We start from the raw sequence: 9,671 nt of genomic DNA on the forward strand, positions 1-9,671 counted from the left end.
TCTGTTTGTTTTCCTAGCAGTCCATGGTACTCTCAATATTATTCTCCAGCACCACAGCTCAAAGGCATCAATTCTCCTTCTATACTCCTTGGTCATTGTCCAACTCTCTGATGCATAACAAGTGATTGCAAAGACCATGGCCTGTATCAGATATATCTAATAGAATATATAAATAATTTTATAAGCCCCATTAGAATGGCCATAATAATAATTAGAGAAAAACATCAGGTGTTGATGAAGTTGTGAAGAAAAATCTTCAAGCATTATTGGGAGACATATTAAAGTGGTATAGCCATTTGGAAACAGTTTGGGAATTCTTCAAAAGTTGAACATAGAACTAGCACTAAACTTAACTCACTCATTGCCACCAAGTTGGAACCTATTCACAGTTGGCCCTCTAATAGATTTTTCAAGATTGTAAAACCCACTGGAGGAGATTGTTCATCTTTCTCCTAAGGAGCAGTTGGTAGATTTGAACCACCAGAGAGTCCTTTGGGTTAGCAGCACAACTCTCTCAAGACTATGCTGTCAGATCTCCCTGAGAAGTAGTGTATCACTGTTGTTGTTATCATTAGGTTCCGTTGGGTCATTTATGGTCCATACTGACCCCATGAATAGTAATCTGTATGATTTACTTGAGTTCTTTGTTACAGTTACTGTGTTAATTCATCATGTTGAAGGTTTACTTTTGTTTTGCTGATCCTCCACCTTTGCAAGGATGATGTCTATTTTTAAGGGTTAGGAACTCCTAACAACTTGCCCAAAGTCTGTAAGATGGTTTCACCTCCAAGAGGCACACAGATTGCACTTTCTCCTAGTCATATTTATTCTTTTGTTAGTCAATTGGTTTTTCAGTACTTTTCTATAACATCACAAATCAAAGTCATCAATTCTTCTTCTGTCGTATTTAGTCATTGTCCAACTTTCAGATGGATAGGATGTAATTGAAAAGACTATGGACTTAGACTAGCTGATTGGCACAGGAAAGGGCAGAGTTTAGGGCTGTGACTGCAGCAAGGAGTTTGAGTGCGTCAGAGATTGTGAGAATGGCACAGAGTAGGACATGGTTCAGATCTGTTATTCATAGAATCCCTATGAGTCATACTCATCTTGATGGCTGCAGTCACAGCGTCAATCAATCTGATTAAGGCTCTTCCTCTCTTTCACAATCCCTCCACTTTCCGAGCATGAGGTCCCTCTCCAATTAATAGCCTCTCCTAAAAACATGCCCAGAGTATGTGAGACATAACTTTATCATCTTTGCCTCAAAAGAGAACTCGGGCTGCACTTTCTGCAAGACATATCTGTGTATTCAGTACTCTACTCCAACACCACACTCCAAAGGCATTAATTCTTATTCTGTCATTCTTACTCACTCTCCAGCTTGTAGATGCACAGCAAGTGATTGAAACAATTATGCCTGAAGCAGGTGCACCTTAGACCTCAGACTGATGGTTCCTCAATATTTGGGAGAGGTCCCTGACTGCAGACTTTCTCAGTGCAATATGTCTCTTGATCTCCTGACTGCTGGTACCATTTTTATTGATTGTGGATCCAAGTAAGATGAAGTCACTGATAGTGTCAATCTTATCTCCATCTATCATGACATTGTCTATTGATCCAGTGGTGAGTATTCTTGTTTTCTTGATGTTGAAACATAATACATAGTGAAGTCTGTAGTCTTTGATCTTCTGCAGCAAGCAAAAACGTTAAGGAAAAATATGAAAGGAGAAAAACATTAAGGAGGAACATGAAAGGAGAAAAGGGATTTAAATACTAAATTGCTATAAACCTATCTCTATTTAATGTTTGGGAGCTCTGATAGTCTAGTCCATTGCTTTGCTTCCCCAAAGTCATACCTCTCTGGTAGTTGAAATTCACGAGTAGCTCTGTGGGAGAATGACAGATAATCTCCTCCATTGCAATTTACAGCCTCACAAAACCCACTGGAATGTCAGCTATGAGACAGTTTTGACTCAATGGCAAGAAGTTTACGTTTTCTTTCTTTTTTTTTTTACAGTAAAAAGCAATCATTTAAAGTTTAATTTTTTTGGGGGGGGGGCTTTCACTCCTTCATTGCCGCACCATTCTCTCCACTATACAAATGTCAGAGTGACAAGGAAGTTGTGGTTCTAACAAGAAAACTGGAAAGTTTGCTGAAATTTTAAAGATTAATAACTCCTTTTGTATGAGTGTATGCCAATAAAATGCATAGACGACTAAAGAAGAGATTAGTTTAAATGGAACAGATTCAGAGATAGAAATCAGAAATCTCACTATGTGGAAAAAAGTAGAGAGTATATAATATCATTTGAGGCCAGAGATTCCTACACTAGATGGAGACTCCAATACTTCAGTATTAGGGCTGTAGAGCACTTTCCTTCCTCATCAAGAATGGCTACTGAAATGATCCAATCACAGGAAGCAGCAGCTGTGGCTGTTTCTCTCAGTCAAGGATGTGAAACTGCTCAACACTCTTTCCCAGATCTTGTTAAAAACATCTGTGAACATCCCCCTCCCCAGGTTCCTTAGTAGACAGTATGAAACCCCTCTCTAACTTTTAGTGGGGGCTGGATTTCTGCTTAAGAGCCAGCTTGACAGAATCTCCCCAATAAACTGTCTTTCTTGGCCTGAACTGAGTTCTGTCCTTCCTCAGCAACCTTACATTTCTGGTCCTGAAAACCTAGGGTGGGTTTGTGGGGGGTGAGCATCTGCCAGGACACAACAACAAACCCTGATTCCCTAAATTTCTTTCTTTCTCTCTCTCCCTCCTTCCTTTCCTCCCCCTTCCTTGCCATCCTTCTCACTCTCTTTCCCTCTCCCTCCTTTTCAAGCCTAACCCTCAGAGACTCGAAATCTCTCCTGAACCTGTTTAAAAGGCTCAGTGGAGCTAGTGAGCAACCTATGTCTCCTATTTCCTTCATGAGCAGTACTAGAGTTTACCCTGATTCCAAATTGAGATTTTCTGGAAACTCTGTGAAATTGGCTTCTGTCAATTACAATTGTGTAACCGGTCCTCCTCTCTCTCAGCGTAACCACACCTAGGACATGCTGGATACCCTAATTCTTTTCACTCCTCTATGGGCTTGATCTCTGGTGTACAAGTTGCCGTAGCACGGTCACTTTTGGTTGCTGTGAGGCTGAACAATGTGACACTGATGTGTCAAATGTGGCTACCCAATGCGGACAGAGAGTGGGGTGGAGCTCCCCGATTAAAACAAGCTTGGAAGGAGGAGTGGCATCCGCTTCCATAATAGCTTGCCTCCAGAAACCCTATGAACCTGGAGAGAGGATGAAAGGCACCCAAGCATGGAGGACTCTCCTTCATAGGGTCGCTATGAGTTGCCTACGACTCAACGGCACTTAACAACAACATGGGCTTGATCTACCTCTTGACTGCCCCCTCTTTGAACTGCCAAGATGACATCCTTTCCTGAGGCTTTCTGCCTCTTACTATGCTGGCCTTCCAAGCACCACCAGATCAATTTGGAGTAAGTGGTGGAGGTTCTCCTCTGTCAAGTCTCCTGCTCTCTTCAGACTCTTAAAGTCCCATCACTAGGCCAGGAAGATCTCTAGGCCACCTGGGCCAGTCTCTCCTGATGCTGACTTCTGGGGATGCTCATGCTGTGAGTGGACCTTCTTTTCCTGATACCTTATTCCCTTAAGTCTCAGCCTCTCTCTCTTTCTCTCCACAGACACTACTTATACCTCCCCCAGTCATGAAATCCAGCCAGTCTCTCCCTTCTTATAACACTCTACTGTGGTGGCTCCTCTACTCCCTTGATACCCTTTTATTGTGAGACATCATCAAGCCCACGAGACTTATATTCTTTTGTAATACAGCATTGGCCACAATATCAATTAGATAATGGGTCTAAATGGTCTGACATGGGACACTCTATGTCACCACTCTTAGAAATCACAACAATTTCTGCCCATGCAGTAGCAAGTGGTCTGAAATCCCCAACGTTCAGGCCTTTTTTGCTCTTCACTTTCATCCTTCCCTCTGTCAAAACTGTTCTACCCACCAAATCCTCCTAGCTCACTCCAAATCTTCTGCTTTCCTGGACTCAGATCCTCTTTCCTTTGATCCTGCCAATCACTCGGAACCCCATGCTGCCCCTCCATCCCCACCATACAGCTCACTGGGAGTTTCCTCACAAGAAAGCTGCTCTAACACAAATCCTGACCAACTCCTTCATGTCCCCCCTCCCACCTCTAACACCCACTTGCATTCTCACACACTTTGCCGGCTCAAGCTACACCTCTCCTCCCACTCAGGGAAGTTTTGGGGGCAGAAAGAATTATTAAAATACACATTCCTTATTCTCTCGGATCTCTCCCTAAATAAAAAAAAAAAACAACAACAAAAAAAAAAACAACTTTAAAAAAACAACCAGAACGAAACAATTAACACTTACATCAAGGAATTCAAATATTTAACTTAATCATACAACCTCACCTAGCACAACTTATATATAATTCTCTCTTTCACTCTACTTTCTGAGGGAAAAGAGAGAGTTTGGATAGCCTCCCAGGCACACAATGATGCCCTACACTGAAAAGACAATCACCATCCTGTAGGTGCAGCAGCTGGATGCCAGGAAGATCCCAGCTGGAATTTTCAACTTGACATGCCTCGCCTTGACCAGTGCAACTGCATCACTTGTCTAATAGTTGGGCTACAAAAAGCATCCCATAAAGCAGTCAGTTATGAAAAGCTCTGAGAAATATCTTAGAAACAAAATTAAAATTCAGCTCAGTTTTTATTTAGGTTAACAGAAGCTCTCCAGAAGTACACAAAAATCAATCACAATTCAGCAGAAGGCATAACAGTTTTAAATGCCCATTTTCTCTCTCACCCAACTCCTGCTATTAAAGAAAAAAAATTTAAAAAAAAATTAAAAAAAAACCAGAAGAAGATCCTCAAACCCTTCAATGAGATCTTCTAAATATGTCATTTGAAGTCTATAATAATCAAGAAGAGCAAGAAAAGGCAGATAAAGCCCAGAGAGATAAGGCTAATTACCAGCTCTTGGCAGCTGCCCTTAAAGGGTCCAGTACTTCAAAAGCACAAGTACCCAATAAGACATTGCGCTAAAGCATGTTCTACTCCCTGACTTTCATCAGGACCTTGGCCTAGGAGTGGAGAAAAGGGGCATTGAAAGGTAGACTGCACCCTCTCTTACCAGAGGGAGGGACCAGTCCCTTCAGCTCCCCAGTCAACCAACTCTCAGCCAGACCTAAGCCTGCCCAGATTTCTGGGCCTAGCCACTGAAGACTGAAGGTGCCTAGGGTCACTGGTCCCATCAAACATCACCTTGGAAGAGTCTAGGGTAACTGTTCAAGTTGCAGGTAAGCCAATCTCCTTTTTAATAGATGTGGTGGCCACTTATTCTGTCCTACCTGAATTTTCAAGACCAATTTTCCCTCACAGATCTCTGTTGTTGGTGTTGATGGTCTCATTTTCTCACCTTTAACTTCTATTTTTACTTCTACCCTCCTCTGCCAAATACATGAGGTCCCTTTCTTACTTTCCTTTCTCATTTTACCTTGATATCCCATGCCCTTTTAAGGGTGAGACTTACTTTGCAAATTTAAAACCTCTCTCTCTTTCTACCTCCCCATAACAAAATCTCTTCCTATCATCTTATTGACTTTAGAAATAATGGATACTTGAGATAACACCTCCTGTCCCTATTTGCAGAATTAGTAAATCCTAAAGTCTGGGAAACACCAATATAGAGAGAGCTCTGTGGATCTGGTGGATAGAAAGTTATGCTACCAAGTCAAAGGTGGGTGATTTTAATCTGCACCCCCAGGCCTGGTTTTAATTGATTTTAGTCAAACATTCTTCTAAGTCATATAGTACTGGTCTGTCCATTTGCTGTACAGAGGTAACTCATGGCTGCTGTGATACTAAACACTGACTGCATCAAATGTGATAATGGTCACCCATTGTGGACAGTGTTTGGTGGAGCTCCCCAGTTAAAACAAGCTTGGAAGCAGAAGTGGCATCCACTTCCAAAATAGCTTGCCTCCGAAAACTCTATGAACTTAGAAAAATGATGAAAGTTATATAATTATTCAGGTCTTTCATTCATAGAATCGCTGAGCCATTTATGACTCAACAGCAGTTAACAACAAGAGCAACAACGAAGTCTGGGACACCTCCCACCATCAGTCACTTCTCACCACAAACCAGTCCTGGTCAAACTCTGAGACCCATCCTATTTCCCAAACCAACTCCAATACCCCATTTCCCTTATCCACCAAAGAGGACTTAAGACTACAATTACCAGACTTTTAAGCAGAGGTCTTCTGAAACCTACTCACTCTCCTATAATACACCCATCCTGCCAATTTAAAAATAAACAAAACAAAACAAAAAAACCCAGATGGATCATACCATGTAGTCCAGGACTTACACATCATAAATGCAGCCATCGTCCCCATCCACCCAATGATCCCTAACTCTTATACTCTTCTCTCTCAAATTCTTTCATGTACCACTCACTTTACAGTTCTAGACTTAAAATATGCCTTCGTCACTATTCTTCTATATAGAGACTTCAAGGACCTCTTTGCATCCACCTGGACAGACCCAGACACTCAACAATCTCAACGACTTGCCTGGTCCATCTTGCCCCAAGGTTTCCAGAATACTTTATATTTCTTTGAACAGGCTCTCCCTACCCATGGACTCAGCCACCCTTTTCCTCTCCCATAGCACTCTTCTGCAGTATGTAGATTATCTCCTACTTTGCAGTCCTTCCTTTGACCTCTCAAAAGAACACACAGACCTTCTTAATTTTCTGGCAGATATGGAATACAGAGTATACCCCAAGAAGGCTCAATTATCTGTTCCCCAAATTACATATCTTGAAATTACCCTCACTACCACTGAAAGGAAAATTACCACCAACCATTGGGGATATGTACTCTCACTTACCCTACCTACTTCAAAAGTTGATATCCTCTCCTTCCTTGTCCTGACAGGCTACCTCTGACTATGGATTTCAAATTTTGCCCTGTAAGCAAAACCCCTTTATGAAGCAGCTAAGGGAAACCAAAATGAACCCTTAGACCCCACCAAACCCCAAACCCATCGTTACAGCTTTCAGAGCCCTCCAACAAGCCCTTACTATAGCTCCTGCTTTAGCCTTACCTAATATTACTAAACCATCTTATATGTTACTGAGTGCCAAGGAATGGCCTTTGAGTCCTGGGACAAAGCAAGGGTCCTTCCTTCACCCCTCTGGCATATATCTCAAGACAGCTAGATCCCACTGTTCATGGCTGGCCCTCCTGCCTCCAACTATTAGCAGCGACAGCCTTCCTAGGACAAGAAAACAAAAAACTGACATTTGGTCAACAAGCCACTATTTTTTTTTCTGTCATCCTCTTTTTTTTTAATTGTTATTAAATTTTATTAGTTTTAATGAACATTTACAGGGATTTTGGGTTTTCATTCCTTCATTGCTGCACCATTCTCTCTACCCTCCTCCCCAGTTTGTTCTTCTTCCCCCACCATCCGAATGTCTGTTTTAATTGTCCAATTGCCACAGTGCTTGTCAAAGTCAGTTCTGATTACTCTCCTTTGTCAGTGTGTCCTTTGCCATTCCCTATCACTCCTCCCTGAGAGAGACTTCACCCTGATTCATAAGGAAAAGGGGATGGCGTATTCTCTTAGCTACTTCCTGCTGAAAAGGGACGCTGTGGGTTTCAGGGTGAAGATCTTCTCTCACTACTCTAAAGGGCCCCTTTGGTAGTAGGAAACACATAGACTATTATGGAGATTGATTTTGGAATTTAGATGCACTCTTATTGATTGTGTTTGGCCGTACATGTTCATATCCTTGAAGATGTATCATGGGGGTGTTGCAACCTAGAAGACACAAATTTGACTAACAAGTTATAAGTACATGAGTCAAAAATTATAGAAAAGTAAAAGAAAAGATTCTTTCATTGTTTTACAAACCCTCCCCCATGTCCCCTCCACCATGTAGCCCTCGTTCTAGACTCCTGTGATGACAGAAATACCTAGTCACATATCTCTTTTAAACAATTTTCTCCCCCTCTGTTTCAGTGCAGTATATATTATTGAACCCATCTTACCCAGTCTCTCCCCAACCCTGAGGTTAGTCCCATTCTACAACAGTAACAAGCCACTATTTTAACCCTGCACCAGCTAAAAGATCTCTTGTCATATCAAATAAAGCTTCCCTTTGAAACTTCAACTTCTCCACATTGCCTTTCTGGAGTCTCTTGAGTTAACAGGAGACAGCTATGCATCTCTTAACCTAGCAACTCAACTTCCCAACTCAAATTATACACTTGCTCATTCCTGCCTAGAAATGCTGCAAAGCTTTACCCCACACTTCAGTCATATCAGCAGCATCCCTCTTGTTAATCCAGAGAATACTTGGTTCGTAGGTGGTAGCTCTGCTATCCTCTGAGATGGAACAAAGCTTGCAGGATAATGCCATTGTCAATAATTCAGGTCTCATTGACAGTCACTCCTTTCCCAAAGGCACCTCTTCCCAGAAAGCAAAATTTGTCACTCTAACAAGAGCACTCACACTAGCCAAGGATAATAGGGTAAACATATACATTGATTCCAAATATGCCTGTCACATCCTCCATTCTCATGCAGTCATCTGGAAAGAGCATGGATTTATCTCCACATGAGGGTCTCCAATAACTAATGCCTGCCTCATATCCCAACTCCTACAAGCAGCTGCCCTCCCAACCCAAGTAGGAATTATCCATTGTAAAAGCCATCAAATATGGCAAGATCCCATCTCATAAGTAAATAACCTCACAGACACAGAAGCCAAAAAGGCTACTCTTAAACTCTCACCAGCCCCTTAGCTGTTATCTATCCTTGCCTTTCAACCACAGTATACCACCTCAGAAAAAGAAAATCTTCTCTAAAAAGGAGCTACCAGTTCAGGAAACTGGCTTCTCCTTCATGGGTGCTGTATTCTCCTGTAAAATCAAGCTCCAGAAATTCTTACAACAATACATCAAGCCCTACATACTAGGTATAAACCTTTGCTCTATCTCATACAGCCTTCAGTGTTCTGCCCCAACATACCCACTCTTCTACAATCTATCATAAAATCTTGTCCTGTCTTGTCTTGTCCATTACTCAATCTCTTCTCACTGACCTACCTAGTAGGAGGATTTTATATATATATATATCCCCAAACAAGAAAGTTAAATATCTCCTCACCCTAATGGACACCTTTTCAAGATGCATAGAACCTCCACTCTAGTAAATTAAATCATCTCTCATTTTTGTCTACCTAGATCCTTAAAACCTGATAATTGTCTACCTTTCATTTTTCAAATAACCAAAAAGTAGCCGAAGCTTTAAAAATAACCTAGAAACTTCATATTCCTTATCTTCCTCAGTCATCTGGAAAGGTGGAGAAAGCTGAGTTTAATTAAATCACATCTAAACAAATTTACCATAGAACTGCAACAGCCTTGGACAAAACTACCTCCTAAAGCTTTAACTTGCATATGTGTCAGTCCCCTAAGCCCTTCTTTTCTTAGTCTGTTTGAATTTATGTATAGGTATCCATAACTTTGGGCCAATTTTTCCCACCCCAGATCAAGTCTCTCTGTTAGGTGACTATATCCCTATTCTTTTTTTAAGGTTT

Source organism: Elephantulus edwardii, unplaced genomic scaffold (genome assembly GCF_000299155.1).
Source record: "Elephantulus edwardii isolate Elephantulus edwardi_28Jun2011 unplaced genomic scaffold, EleEdw1.0 scaffold00224, whole genome shotgun sequence".
In the NCBI taxonomy this organism is placed as follows: Eukaryota; Metazoa; Chordata; class Mammalia; order Macroscelidea; family Macroscelididae; genus Elephantulus; species Elephantulus edwardii.